We start from the raw sequence: 14358 nt of genomic DNA, 5'->3' as shown, positions 1-14358 counted from the left end.
CAGGAATCTGGGTACTACTTGTCTTACCCAAAACATTAGCACCTTGAGGACAGCGAAATGGGTAATAGGCTTTGGACCAAGGTCAAGACATAGAGGTAATAGTGGCGTATTCATTGGGAGGTTGAGGATCGCCCTTAAAAATGTATTTTCTGCAACCTCTAGTTGTTTCAAATGCTCTAGGTCCCAACAGTTCTGCCACATAGAGGGCCGCACCTAGGCCTTTAGCTTGATGTATTTCGAAGATAAGGGAATTGGGCAGGAGGCTGAGCGTTTTACCCTCTTTCTATCGCACAGACCACGTGTTGGAGTGTCAGCACGCTTTTCTGGATTTGGGGAGACCATGCTAAATTATCACTGACACTGACTCCCAGTTAATCAAAGGTCTTGACCTGCTCTGAAAATTGAGTACCCAGCCTCACTTTCCCTTCGGTAGATTTATACTGCCGATGTTATACAGTGTCAATCAAACCAGTGAGAAAAAAAAAATAATTTCAGAATTCTGCTCATACCGAATATGCCAGCAGGAACCACGAGGCAAGTGCCATTTGAGTTAAAATAACCGGATGCAGCACGCAATAAAACAGATTATAACAGCAAAAAAACACCAAAACTGATGTTGATAGTTCGATGCCACTGCTGCCTCGCATAAACAGCCAACACACCCACCAAACAGACACCAGAAAAAACACCCTTCTAACGCTATCAGAGTGAAGTTTTCTGTATTTACATAGCCACGCCCCTTCATCGGAATGAACGCGTGCCTTTCTGTTGTTTTTGAACATGCGCAGAAGCTTCCGGATCCCTAGCTGCCTGACTTACCGGACCACGTGCGGATGTCTGTTCTCCTGCAATCCCTTTTAAAGGGAGGTTTCTTCCGAGGTCAGAGGGCCGTCTTTTCCGGGGCGGCAACCTTTTGTCAAACCAATCATAGGAAGGTACGAGAAGTGTAGACGTCCACGCCCACCTAATACCGTCACTTAGTCTACCAATCGGTATAAAGTAGCTTCACGATTGCTCCTTTTTGCCTTCACTTATTGAAGCCGGTTAAGTCGCGGGTAAAAGCAGAGGAACTCTGGTTTTAAGTCTTGCGGGAGGTAAGGCACGCGCCCTAATAGACCTGGCTTGTTTATAGAGAGTTGCCATTAAATGCTGTTGCCTCTTACTGAGGCTGGTGTGGTGCATGTTTCTTCTTCTTGGATCAAGTGGCACTCATTGCTATTACGTTGACAGGACAGTTTGTTCTTGTTGGGTAATGCGACGTTCTGGAATCGTTTATCTGGCAGTTTTATCGTAGCAGTGTGTTTGTTCTTTCGCGTGCGAAACGGTGAGACCGGTTACAACACGGAGGTGGGTGTGGGCAGGATTGTCACAGGTTCATCTGAGGCTTGTTCCAAAAACGTGGCGAGGTCCTGCTCCCTGCACGCCTCCCTTACTCCCACCTTCTCGCCCCTCCCTGACCCCGCCCCTCTATGTCAACGCCCCTAGCATTCACGCTGTCAGTGGTGTGGGGAAACTGAAGTGTAGGCTAGACAACGTCTTTGAAATTCTCTTTTCATGAAGGAGGTAAACGCTGCAACTGCTCAAATTGTTTGTTTGCTGATATCAATGCTGTTCTTTTCTGTCCACTACGTTCATATATTTTGTTTGTACCAGTTCGGACGGATATCCCCCTGCAGTTGTTAATCCTTTTAGCCATTGGTTTACCATGCCTGGCCCCAATTATGATACAATGGCTCTTTTGTAGCTGCAAGGGGGAGTCTCGTATTGAAGAGTCAGGAGGCTCTTAAGTAGAAAATACCTTGTTTATTCTAATAGCCCCTTGGTAATATCCACAGCATATTGGCTTTATCAAGGCTCGCTCCCTCCCTCCCTCTGTAATCAACTGCCAGGCGTCAGCCAGGCCCCAATGTTACATGCATCACATTCTCACACCATCCCCATTCAACGTTTTACATACACCATGTCTTCTCATTCAAAAACACTGAAGACCTTAACCTTTATGAGCAAGACTAGAACTCTATGGTAATTCCAACAGAAGCCTCTGGCAGCCTCCTAATTATGTACTGTTTAGAAAGATGAGGGCTCCAACCATCAGCGGCAAGTCAGAACCCTATTGTTTTTTAAACCGAAGCCCCAACTCATTGGGAGCAACCAGAGAACTTCTTTGTCACTAAAACTGAAAAGTTGGTAGTTTGGCATAGGCAACACAACCACCGTGATTAATACAGACAAACTGGTCTTAGACCAGATACACACTGTCGTTGAAACGAAGGCTACTGAAAATTGATAGCAGCTCTATATACCACAACCATAAACAAAGGTACACTGCCAGAGCTCTAACATTTACCAGGCTGATGTGTAAGTAGCTCAATCAGTTAAGATGAGCCCTCCTTACTGCGACCTATCGCTTGTCATGTGTTCCAATTCAAAGTCCATATGACCACCCACATTCTCTGCACCCATATGACCACCCACATTCTCTGCACCTAGGCTAAGTTGAAACTCCTTACTGCCTTGGCACAGCCCCTCCGAGGTATCATGGAACCCCCCCCCCCCCCCCCCCCGAATTGGGCTGTCTAGTAAAAGTAGTCCTCTACCTCCATAACCCATCTTGGTGACATTCCTGAGTATAAAGGACTTCATGGGATTTGACTTGCCTTCATGAATGAAGTTGGCTGCATCCGAGTTGAAGATTACAGAGAAAGGGAGAAGCATGTGTCAAAGGCTGCACTCTACAGTATTTCAGGACGTTCCTGGTTTATATTTGTTCATGGGGCTGTTTCTTTCTCGTTATTGGTATAACAAGATATTCTTGTTTGTCACTGGTAGTCCCTTTTGTTTGTTCAAGAGGTGTCAGCATGGGAAGAGGTTTGAATCAATTTGGGGGACCTTGGACAAGACTGTCGGGGACTAATCAAAGTTGATGCACTAAACTGGCTAAGTGATTGATACAAATTTCTCTTTTTTCCAATTGCAAAAGCACAAGAAGACCTACACTGACAAATAGTCAGAATTTGGGAGATTTGAACCCAGGTTTTTTTCTTTTTGCCACTAGCTTCCTGCTGGTGTCCTGAAAGGTGGATATATATTCCTTTCTCTTTTGACTAGTGGCTTTGTATTTCATACACTTCGTGAGGAGATGCTCTGCTTTAGTCCAGGGAGGCAGTTTGCTTGGAACATGACCTTGGCAGTTACTTATAGTCTCAATGCTAGGAATACAGACTACCTGTCTAATAGAATCCGGAAGGGGTAAAACATGCATGGACTGTTACAGCTTTTTTTCTTTGAACGGGATATGTCAAACTAAGACTGAAAAGTAATGCATTTTATCTGTTTCTGCAGTCTATAACTCTTAAATTTGCCACAGGTGTTAGTATTCCCACATATCTTAAAACCTATTTGTTGCTTGCAAGTCCTTAACGGTAAAGAACGTTTGTGTATTTTTTGCATGCCACATACCCTTGCATTCCCCTAGTTTCTGTTTTTGAAAAATGTTTTGGTTTTGTAGTTTCCCTTGGGTGTTACTTAACTCATCTCCATATTTTAAAGCATACCAATTTTTGCAAATATTTGTCAAGGTAGGTCCTTCAAAATATAGTTGACATAACAATTTTTTCAGCCTGTTCCTGTTTAGTGGTATTCCCACCCAAAAACATGGAACACAGCATAGCCTTGTGCTCCAGAATGTTATTTGCAATTTTTACGCCACATATGAGCAATGCACTTCAAGACAAACCCTGATTCCCCCCCGTAAATATGTTCATTGTTTTTTCACATGAGAAAACAAGAAATAGCAGTGGAACATCATGAGTGGCCCCGGGTGAGCGGAGAGGGCCAAATCTGTAGGATCATATAGTGTAATACAGAGGGCAAGCAAAACAATCCTATACAAGAACCAGATGCGGACACCAACTATGGTGAAAGTACCACCGTTTAACACATGTGAACGCATATAATGCAAGATCATCTTAAAACAGAAATTGAACAGGGCGAGTGGGACACAACATAATGAGGACAATGTAAGTAGAAAGAAGGGGGGGTTAACTGCTAGTGGTATGTTGTCGAGCTGTCCCTGCATGCGCACTGCCTATGTTTTGTTTCTAAAGCGAGTAAGTGTTGCATGTACAAGTATGAGTTTGCTGACTGGTTAAGGAAGAAATATACAAAGCTGCACCCTAACTATGTAGGATCACCACAACGGTCGGTTCCCCCTCTAAGGGAGAGTCTACTGAATCCATGTCATAGTTTCTCTGCAGGTCTGCTAGAATTGTGTCCCAGCTGGCTGCCAGTGAGAGTTTGTGAAGGCCCATCAAATCTTCTTTGCAGGACAATGCTCTCTGCTCTCACCCATGTCAGTAAAGAGCGATGCCACGCTATAACGTCGGGGGCTGCAGGAGATTTCCACATCTTAGTAATTGGCTATTTAGAAGTTGAGTTTCAAAGGGGTGTGCAGTTCCTAGGGATAGAAGGAAGGTCTTTATTTATGATGTCCTCACACACCCTGGAGAATGTCATGCTTCATAATTGGGCCTTGCTGCTCATCGGGCTGCAATGCCTAACGCGCACCCGTAAGCGGGGCACTTTAACAGAGGTCTTTTGAAGAAGCTGTTGGGTTTGGTGGGTGGGAGGGTGCTGGGTAGTGCATTGGGCTAGTGAGATAAAAATAAGTCTAGAGCGGTCCTACTGTAATGTATTTTATTCCTGTGGTAGCTCTAGCCTAATTAACATACAGGTACGCCCCTGCTAGGGTGTTATGTTCTACAGGGCTAAAGTAGTGTGATCGGTCGACATGTTTCGTGCCTGTTGAGCCCCACACACTTAGTGGCACTTCTTCAGGACCATATGTGGAAATGTGCAGTTGGTGTGCACTACCGTGGGGCTGGTTAGATCAATTATAGTAAGGTAGCCAGACCCGGTAGTGGACCCCAGTTAGGATTTGTCCTGGGGTGTGAAAGACCAAGAGGGAATGGTGGGGGAGACAGTAAAAAGGGGAGAAAACCACGGACATTTCAGACACTGCAGACAAATAAAATGACTATTTAGTGGGTATGTTGTGCATTGGCGCACATGGTGGAAGGTGATGGGCGGCCAGGAGGGTGTTGACGGAAACAGTGGTGCTGCAGAGGCTGGTGAGGTAGAGTAGTTTAATGAACGCCTCGCTCTACAGATGAGCGTATAACAAGTGCCGTTGGTTATTGTGCCGGTAGCATGACTATCGAATGCCCGGTACTCAGGAGTGCAGATTAACATGCTACTGTCGGTGAATGCACTGGCAGATTGGCAACTTGTATATCTGATTGTTCAGGGTTAAATTTGATGCCAGTAAGTACAAGAATTATAAATACACACTGGCCGTGCAGTGGGCGTGACGTGTTAGTGACTACATAGAGCGTCTGTAGTGTAATGTTCAATCCTTATTCATCGTAAGCTAACTGTTGGGGTTAAAACAGGGCGCCGTATGGTAGCAGGCGTAATGCCTGTGAGGTTGCCGAAATGTCTCAAGTTGCAGAAAGTAAGTCATAGAAGCCGCTGTGATCACGTTTAAGTTACTTGACAATACACAACAAACAACAGCGACAGACTTGTACATTAAGGTGCGCATAATGTCAGCCAAAACCCTCGATGGTGCCTGAGACTCACCAGAGTTTAGGATGGTCAAAGGCTGACTGGGAAAGACTTAGTTGCTCGCCTTGCTGTGAACAAGACAAATGGATGCACATTAGCTGTATGTACCAGTCTTACCGTGATGGTGGTGGCAAGGCTTGAGTACACCAGAACAGTGAATGCGTTTGTCGTACTCACGCAAGTTGGTATGGCAACTTGCAGAGATCCTACCCTGGCTCAGGGCCCCATGGACATAACTTCCGGGTTAGTCTTATAAATGAAATCTTACTGGTAGTCTGGTGCGTGAGCGGTGGTGGCCATCTTGGGTGTGTGGTCAATAGCGTAACTAATAAAGTGGACCCAAGGTGGAGTCTTAAAGGCATGGATAGTGTTGGTGGCCATATTGGGTGGGTGTTATCACTGCGAAGGACTTAGATGCATTGTCAAGTTTGGAGCTACCTTTCCTAGACCTCATGATCCAACGCAGACAAGGTAGACTAGAGACCATCAACTTAAAAAAAAAAAAAAAAAACACTGATAGTCACAGCCCTTTACTGTACCGAAATCATGGGCATTATTCACTCTTTTTCACTTTTTATTTATTTTCACTGAGCACTGGAATATCTACAAACTATGCCTTTATAATGTTTCCATGTGGACTGCATGACGAATAGTCTCCCATTTCCATTCTTCTAGGATTGATTGGGCAACCCCTGATGAAGGGTCAATGGACCACCCGAAATGCGTTGGGTGCATCAAAAAGCGATTTGATTGAATCCTGAATGTATTACGGAGGACAATGCATGAATAATTAATGCATAGAGTGAACATTAAAAATTCAAGAATCAGATTCACCATTGGTTTAAAGTGTTAATTGTTAGAAAGATACATTTGAACTTTATTTGATACCCAGTGTTGATATTGATAACTGTGCTCCCACCAGCACGAAGGGTTTCCCCTCTTGCATACTTATCAGCGATTAGCATGTCCACGCCCATGGACATGGCGTTGGTGGTTGAAGCACCCCGGAACTACATTGGTAGAACATTGAGTCTTATATACACTTGAGTGCACGTCAGGAGGGGCTCCCGATTTCCAACCAATTCCAAGCTCTAGTGTTAAACTGTATACACCCTGAGACTACATCAGAGACTGAATCAGAGGTCCCTGAAATAGTAATAACTACGGCAGCAGAGGAGAACACATCTGTCTCACACCCACTGCAAGACACTGGAGGTCTACTGCGTGCCCCCTCGAAAGAGATAACAAGCATTTGCAATGCAATAGGTCTCGCAGCATTAAAGTTTGAGTTTTTGGCATTGTATATGACAATGGGTTGCATTAAATTTTTAGCAAAGTCTGTATTGGTGTTACTAATAGCAGAAGGATTGGGCCAATCAGTATTATACGTTAATATGGTTTCAAAAGAATGTCTTTGTTGAGGAGATTTGGAAATCAGGTGAGTTTCCCTTGAAGAGGGTAGGACCGGATAGTGGTGGGTAAGGGTGAGGCCCTCAATAAATGGTCGGAAGTCCTCTTTCCCTGCTTTGTTTTTGTGCTTGTGTTTGTGGCCCCTGAGATGCTATATTCTTTTGGATGATGTCACTGAGGTTCAAGACCCTAAAGAGTGAGGCAAAAATCTAACCTCTGTTGATGTACCAAAGTCTAAGAATGTACCATTGAAGTATGGGTGGTGAGCAGAGATGGAGGCTCAGGAGACCAGGCTGAGGGCAGTTGTATCTGAAGGGGAAAGGGACGTCAGGACAGAACTTTCCATGGAGAGAGGCTGGGGTGGGAGCAGAAGCAGGGGGTTTTGAGGATTTGATCGACTCTTCTGCCTGTGCCTTGGGTGTTTCCCAGTTTGCTCAAGCCTGTATTAGCTTTGCCAATTGCCTTTGGTGGGGCTGCAAAGCATTGAGATGCTGCCCACAATCATCAAAATAAAAATGTATAACAAAATGCCCACACAATGGCTGTGCAGTTATTCCACTGTCAAAAGCATGCATCAGAATGTATGCGCACTTCGCTGACATTACATAGGTGTGTTTTGCTCCAGTTTTCTTTTTTTTCCAATTCAGTTTGGAAGACGGCAAATAGAAAAATAAATATTTTTTAGCACAAAAGCTCCAATTAAAATAAATAAATAAAAAAGCTGGTGTGAGGTAGAGCGGTCGTAATGTAGGAGCGGGTGGGAAACGGAAACAAGTCAGCCCAGCACCATGTGACTCTGGGCAATAAATTGCGTAATATTCCTGACGGCCCCCAACGCCGGGATGCCTCCGGGTAACTGTTCGTGCTTTACAAATACTGGATTTACAACCCCCCTTGACTGTCTTCAGCTTGGGGACAGGGGAGAAGGGAAAAGTATGTAAAAGGAAGATGTGGAAAGACCGCGAAGAGAAGGTTAGGTGTGGTAAGGGGCAAAGAGAAGGTGGGGTGAGGGGAAAGTAGAACAGAAAAGGGAGAACACTGAAGGAGCAGAAAGGTGGAACACGGATACAAGCACTGTGGAGAGAGAGGAAAAAAACAAACGAGAAACCACACAAACCCGGGAGGAGCACATGAGACAGGAGGCATAGAGAAAGAAGAGGTTGAAATGGAGAAGAAGAGAAGACAACTGGGCAAAGAATGGGATGAGAGGAAGAGCGTGACTGAGTGACGCTGTGTGCACACGCCTAGGTGCCTTGAAGCGAGCAGCAGCGCAGTGCCTGGTGACTCTCCTTGATGGCGGCAGTGTGTTTGTAAGCTGGCAGGGCACACTGCACTTAATTACTACCTCTAGGCGCGGTCTAGTGTGTGTTGCGGCTTCCAATGCACACTGAGGTAGTGACGCTTTGTGCAGCGCCGAGAGTGCATCTGCCATTACTGCAAGGCGCTGTCCATACCACGGGGCCTGCGTGAGGGTGCTACGAAGGCAGAACTGTCACTGATGTCAGCACAGCGCTCTCTGCTGCTGCCAGGCACTTTATCGCACATGACCTCCACTCTGCTTCTCTCCAAAAGTCATCCTCTGTAAATTACATGCCCCGCCCACATGCATTAGACACCCCCAAAAAGTAAGTCACGTAGAACTTGCCGCTCCCTTACCGTGTAGTACGACAAGAGACCCGCGTTGTAATCCAGCACGAACCAGCGGTACTGCCAACTTTTCATAACGTTCGTCCATTTGCTTAGCGGACCTTCCATGATAGACGCCATATTGGGACAGAATAACAACACCACCAGCGACGTCACGTGGCACGTTTTCTGTCGGGCGAAGTGATGACGTGGACTGTGGCGCGCGAGGAGAGGGGATGCATAAACTGGTGTCCTGCGCAGCTTGTGCACGAGATGAGGGGAAAGACCGGACTGGCGGTAAGTGGGATGGGGGGCGGTGCGCTTGTGTGTGCGAGCGTGTGTGTGTGTGTGCAACGGAGGAGCGTGTGTGTGTGCGCGACGGGGGTCTCTGTATGTGTGCGTGCGTGTATGTGTGCTTGTGTGTGTGTCTGTGTGTGCGCATGCGTGCAGAGGGTGCCTGTGTATGTATGCTTTCCAGGAGACAGACACGGCGAGCGCGTTCGCGCGCGCGCGGCCGGCGGAAAAGGCAAAGCGCGCGACCCAGACTGTCTCCTGGGAAGCATGCTCCCTGACATAAGATCTCGGCGAGTACAGCGCTGACGCGCTGTATCGCTACGAGACCTAAAAACCAGGTTTACGCTTTCTGAGGCAAATCAAACAAAATTTGCGATGTTTGTGAAAGTTTCGAAAATAAACTTGCGGGTCTCAAAAAGAATAGGGAACCTAGAAGCAGCATTGGAGACAGTGCTGGTGGAATCTGCAGATAACACTAGAGAAATAGCGGATCTTAAGGCTAGTGAGAGATTACTCCAGGAAAAAGTTGAAGTTCTAAAAAATCATTCTAGGAGAAATAATCTAAGGATTCTAAACATTCCTGAGGGGAAAAGAAGGGGGGACGTAAAAGAATTTGATATAACCTTGATAAGAGTTTATACCCTCTGCTAGGACACTAGATCTCCCACCAGGACATACAGCTGGTACGTAGGGATCCATTGAGGAAGAACCCCCAACATAACCAAGCCTGGGAAAGTCCTGGTAAACTTCAATACCCATGTCATAAAAGAAAAGGTACTTGCAGAGCCTTAAAGGTGGGCTCATTTATAAAAGATGAATGGTCCTTCCGCAACCGGTCAGACATAGCCATGGAGACTCCACACCGGCAGTGGGAATTAAGGAAGCACCTACTGGAGCTCAGATCACTAGGCGCTACAGCCCAACTAAAATGTCCTGCCACATTAAGAATAAGGTGGAACAACAAGATGATTCATTTAAAAGATCTTGATGAAGTTCTAAACCTGATTGAAAAAATGAAAGTTAAGGGCTAGCTTCACTCAACACAATGAGTTAGCTACATCTAGTGAGTCAGTATTGATAGTAGGTGAATTGCCAACACTTCCAGCTTTAAACCTTCAATGCAAGGTATAGTGACAAGTATATGCGAAAAGAGTGCTATCACGAAGCATCTTGGATAGTGGTAAAAACATGACACCTGATTTTTGGAAAACATGGAATGCAATGTCACTTGAACTGCTGCTGCAAAACGTTTATTTCCAACTTCACCAAAGATTGTAGTGATAGTTTGTATTTGCAGTGATACCGCTATGTATACGAAAAAGTTGTTTGACCTGTCAAAACTGATACCTGCACTGAAGGACTTCCCTGTAAGAGATCGTTAACACTTGCTAGATGGTATGCTGAAAGCATCTTTACAATCTTCAAAGTTAACGAAGAATGCTTTTGACTTTTTAGTCCATTTTGATGCACTGTTTTGTTATGCGTGGGAACTAAAACGCAAATATTTCTCAATTTGTGTTTTGTGTCGCATCAAAGAAAGCGTCATCCCAACTGTGTCACTTACACTTAACTGATGGTTCTTGGTCCAAGGAAAGGGGCTGTGAATGCTATATTATCCATGTGGCAACCGTTTACAGACTTTTTGATGAGTAATGATGCCAAAGGCAAGAAATGTGAAGACCTTTTGTCACATATTGATAGTAATAAAAGAAAACTCTACTGCATTCTTAGATTATTTACAGGAAACCATAACTGCTGTAGTGGCCATAATAAAAAAAATATATTCTAAAAGCACTCTTGTCTGCCAAGTGTTCAGCATACTTGGTGTAGATGTGAAACATCTCCTTGAGAGTAGGCTGGGCGACACCTTTAGTGAATTTTACACTCTAACATATTCCATGTTAGAGTGCTTGCTACTTGGTAATCAACGCAATGTTGAAGGGCAATTCAGGAGCTTTTATTTTGCAATGTATTGTTGTGTTTCGGTTTAGATGTCCGTACATAGGTTTTCCTTAAAAATGTCCTTATATAGGCACAATTCGCATTGCTCTTACATAGGCACAAGATTCCAGCCCTTATTTAGGTATTAGCCATGCTCTCCAAATATGGCCTGGTCACCTACATCCATCCAACGCAACGTTACAACCAGTTCTTAAAAAGCAGACCCTTAAGCCATTGGGACATTCCCTAGCCTAGGGCTATTGCTTTCTCCAAGAACTCACTTATTATGCATGAACCGCTATACCCTAAGGGTTCATTCATGACGTCTTCCTCTGCCCGACTTTACATCAATGCAGACATTCCTAAGCACCTTCCAGTTATAAATATACCTTCCCTTACCATGGCAAATCCCGGCACTGCTCGACTTGGCTGCACGATTCGGCACGGCAAGTTTGGAAGAGATCGTATCACAGCCTGACGCCCTGACCGGACGCTGTCATCCCTGCTCGCAGAGAATCCAGCTTCCAGTGTTCTGACTCCCTTTGTGGGGTGTTAGAGTTTGAGACCCAGAAAGAGATTCCCACCTCTCTCATTGTAAGGTATGGGGCTGACTAGTACCTAGAGGGAATTTTGGCATAACAAGCTATAGCTTACAATACTATAGAATACCTCACCTACTTCTTACCTTGTACTACACTTAAGTTAGGTACACTGGGGTAGAAATAGTTAGAAGCATCAGACGAGTATCCACATTTTAGCCGGTGTTATTTATGTATATGAATGTGTCATAGCTAAAAGACCATGCTTTTGCAGTGTTATTTCTTCCTACTGCTTACTCTGTACGTAATATATCTTGCATACTGTCTTACGATTGTAACCGCTCATATCTCTTACACGAGAAACAAGACTGTTCAATAAATCCTTTTATTGAAACGCCTGTCTATCTCTCTGTGTAACTCTGAAGAAACGAAGCATGCACAATTGACTGAGTGAAACTGTTATCTATTGTTTCCACGATTCTGAGACATGTTCGGATTCTAAAGGGAAATAAAGTTGTCATGTTTATGCGGTTGCCAGAAACTAGTGGAGAAGTGTGGCTCACTGGTTAGAGGAGGTAGACCATGATGCAGAGGTCAGACCCGGGACTAGGGTTCAATTCCCGACGCGGCAGGGTCTTGAGCTCAAAAATGTCCACGGACTCGATAATTCTCGCCTCGGTGCCTACTCGAATCATGGGTTCACACTCTGCAACTCTGGGCAATAGCTTGCTTAATCTCCACTACGGCCCACCGCGATGGGATGCCTGGTCTTCACCTTGGGGATGCCCAGTAGGGGTTATCTCGCAGGGAAAGCCAGGACGGGTTTCCCAAAGCAAGCGCTAAGAGACCTGTTGGTGATTTGGCGCTATATAAATCGAAATTAACATAACATAAACTACTCTTTTCGTTTCACAATGAGTTTCTAGTGGCCTCTGAGTTAGCTGGTACACAAATTAGTTAAGTTTAATGTACTCAATTGGGGCATACTGACCTCAGTCCTATGCCAAAACTATAATGTAGATTATTCCAGTACGCAGTGCCTATTCGGGAAATCGGAACTACAGTACAGTATGAGAAATGGCTTGCAATGATGCATGCAAATGTCCCTTCACCAACCATGTCATTTGAATTTAATGAAACCTCACTGTGGAACTCTGTACAAGGTCTGTAAAGGGAGTCTTCTCCATAGTTTCAAACGTGCTTCTTCATTATTTACTGCTTCAATAACTCTGAGGGCATAAGCACCTAGTTTAACTCAAAGTTGCAGAACCAGCCCAGAGAATCAGTCTTCAAGTGCACCAGTATTAGCATGGAAAGCTATGTCAGTGGCCAGAGTTAGCGAAGTGTGTACTGGCGGTTTTGGCGTTGCCTGTCTCGTGACAATGTTGCGAGGGCCTTTTCACAGAAAAAAAGTTTACATGAGAAGGAAAGAGCGAGCCCACATGACCAAAGACTCACTGAAGAAGTATTGTATGGTGTACCACAATAGGTTTGATTTGCAAAAATGTATTTGGACCTTGTGTACACTGTCTATATACCATGCACTATCTGTGCAGAAAGCAAGCAATAATAAAAGCAAAACATTCCATAAACACTGTTGCCATTTTTAACAGCGTGAAAATGTGTAACCACTGATGACCACTGTTTTTTAAGGTATTGAAAAAAAACACTGGGGAAAACACCCCCCACAGAATTTACCCAAAATATAAACTGAAAACAGGAAAGCCTATTTGTTTCACCCTGATAAGAATTGCAGTTGCTGTTTGAGTAAGGTTTTGCTATTCCTCCCTCAACCAATAACCCCATTTTCTACAGTACTCTCCAACCATACCCTAGTTAGAATGTCCATGTTTCTCTGTGTAGGACAGTAGGATCTGCTTTCATGGTCACCCCCACTTTTTGCTGGTGTCATTCTGTTTTCTCACTAGTGTGACTGGGGTCCTGCTAATCTTGACCACAGTCTCTGTTCTCCCTCCCTAAATTGGACCATGGTGAGTACGTGGGTACCCCCCAGATTGGCTACTGATGTACCCTTGTAAGTCCCTAGTATATGGTACTAAGGTACCTAGGTCACAGGTACACCAGGATCCCCCATGGGCTGAAGCATGTATTATGCCACCCATGGGAGACCACTTATAATGTGACTACAAGCCTGCTGTTGCAGCCTGTGTAAGCTGGTGCTAGCACCAGTTATCACAGATACGTTTTCTTATATCAGCGGTCCAAGCACTTAAAACCTATGTCACCCTTAAGACAGGCCTTATAATCCTGAAGGTTGGGTTCCCGGTTAAAAGTGTGAGGGTGCCCCGACATGAACAGGACACCCCTACAATCCCCTGAGTCACTTCTCCAGGGTTGTAAGTGCATCATCCATTACTATACATAGTGGCTATGCATCATTACACAATGGCTACCTCTAAACGGGCTCTGATGAACCTGGCATGCTTGGCATCAAACATGTGGGAATCATACCCCAAATCCGTAAACGCTGTTGGAGGTTAGATTCATGCATTGTGGGGCTTCTCCAGAAAGCCCTCAGTGCTCCCGGAGCCAGACAGCAAGTAGTGGCTGCTGCTGACCACAGACACTATTTTGCCCTCCTGCTGCTGACCCAAGCTTGAGCAGGGGAAAGTAGGACAATAGGTTTCCTGTCACAGGGAGGTGTTAGTGTATTTGGCCAGGGTGGGGGTGCTTACCAGCCTCACTAGACTGCTTTGAAGGACACTTTTGGTGCCTTCCTTGCATACTCCAGTTGGAACCAATTTAGGAAGCTGTTGCCTCCTGCTCTGGCTTGAAACTGGACCAAGGACATTGGAGTATCCTCCCTACTGTCCAGTCTCTTCTGGGAGGAACCACTAAATCGTCCCAACCCTTTCCTTGGGGTACTTAAGAGCTTATCTGTGATTGGGTCCCTAGATTTGTC

General features: G+C 45.1%; 1 protein-coding gene across 1 annotated transcript in view; it reads left to right on the top strand.

Annotated features, from left to right (window-relative positions):
- Window positions 1–977: 977 nt before the first annotated feature.
- The window catches only part of PC (pyruvate carboxylase), a 2223386-nt gene continuing 2210005 nt past the window's right edge, over window positions 978–14358 (top strand). The window contains exon 1 of the mRNA XM_086938550.1: window positions 978–1094. The gene's annotated coding sequence lies outside the window, so the exon portion shown is untranslated. The remainder of the gene's footprint in view (window positions 1095–14358) is intronic.

Source organism: Lissotriton vulgaris, chromosome 9 (genome assembly GCF_964263255.1).
Source record: "Lissotriton vulgaris chromosome 9, aLisVul1.2, whole genome shotgun sequence".
NCBI classification, from domain to species: Eukaryota; Metazoa; Chordata; class Amphibia; order Caudata; family Salamandridae; genus Lissotriton; species Lissotriton vulgaris.
This window is presented reverse-complemented; position numbering and strand designations above follow the sequence as displayed.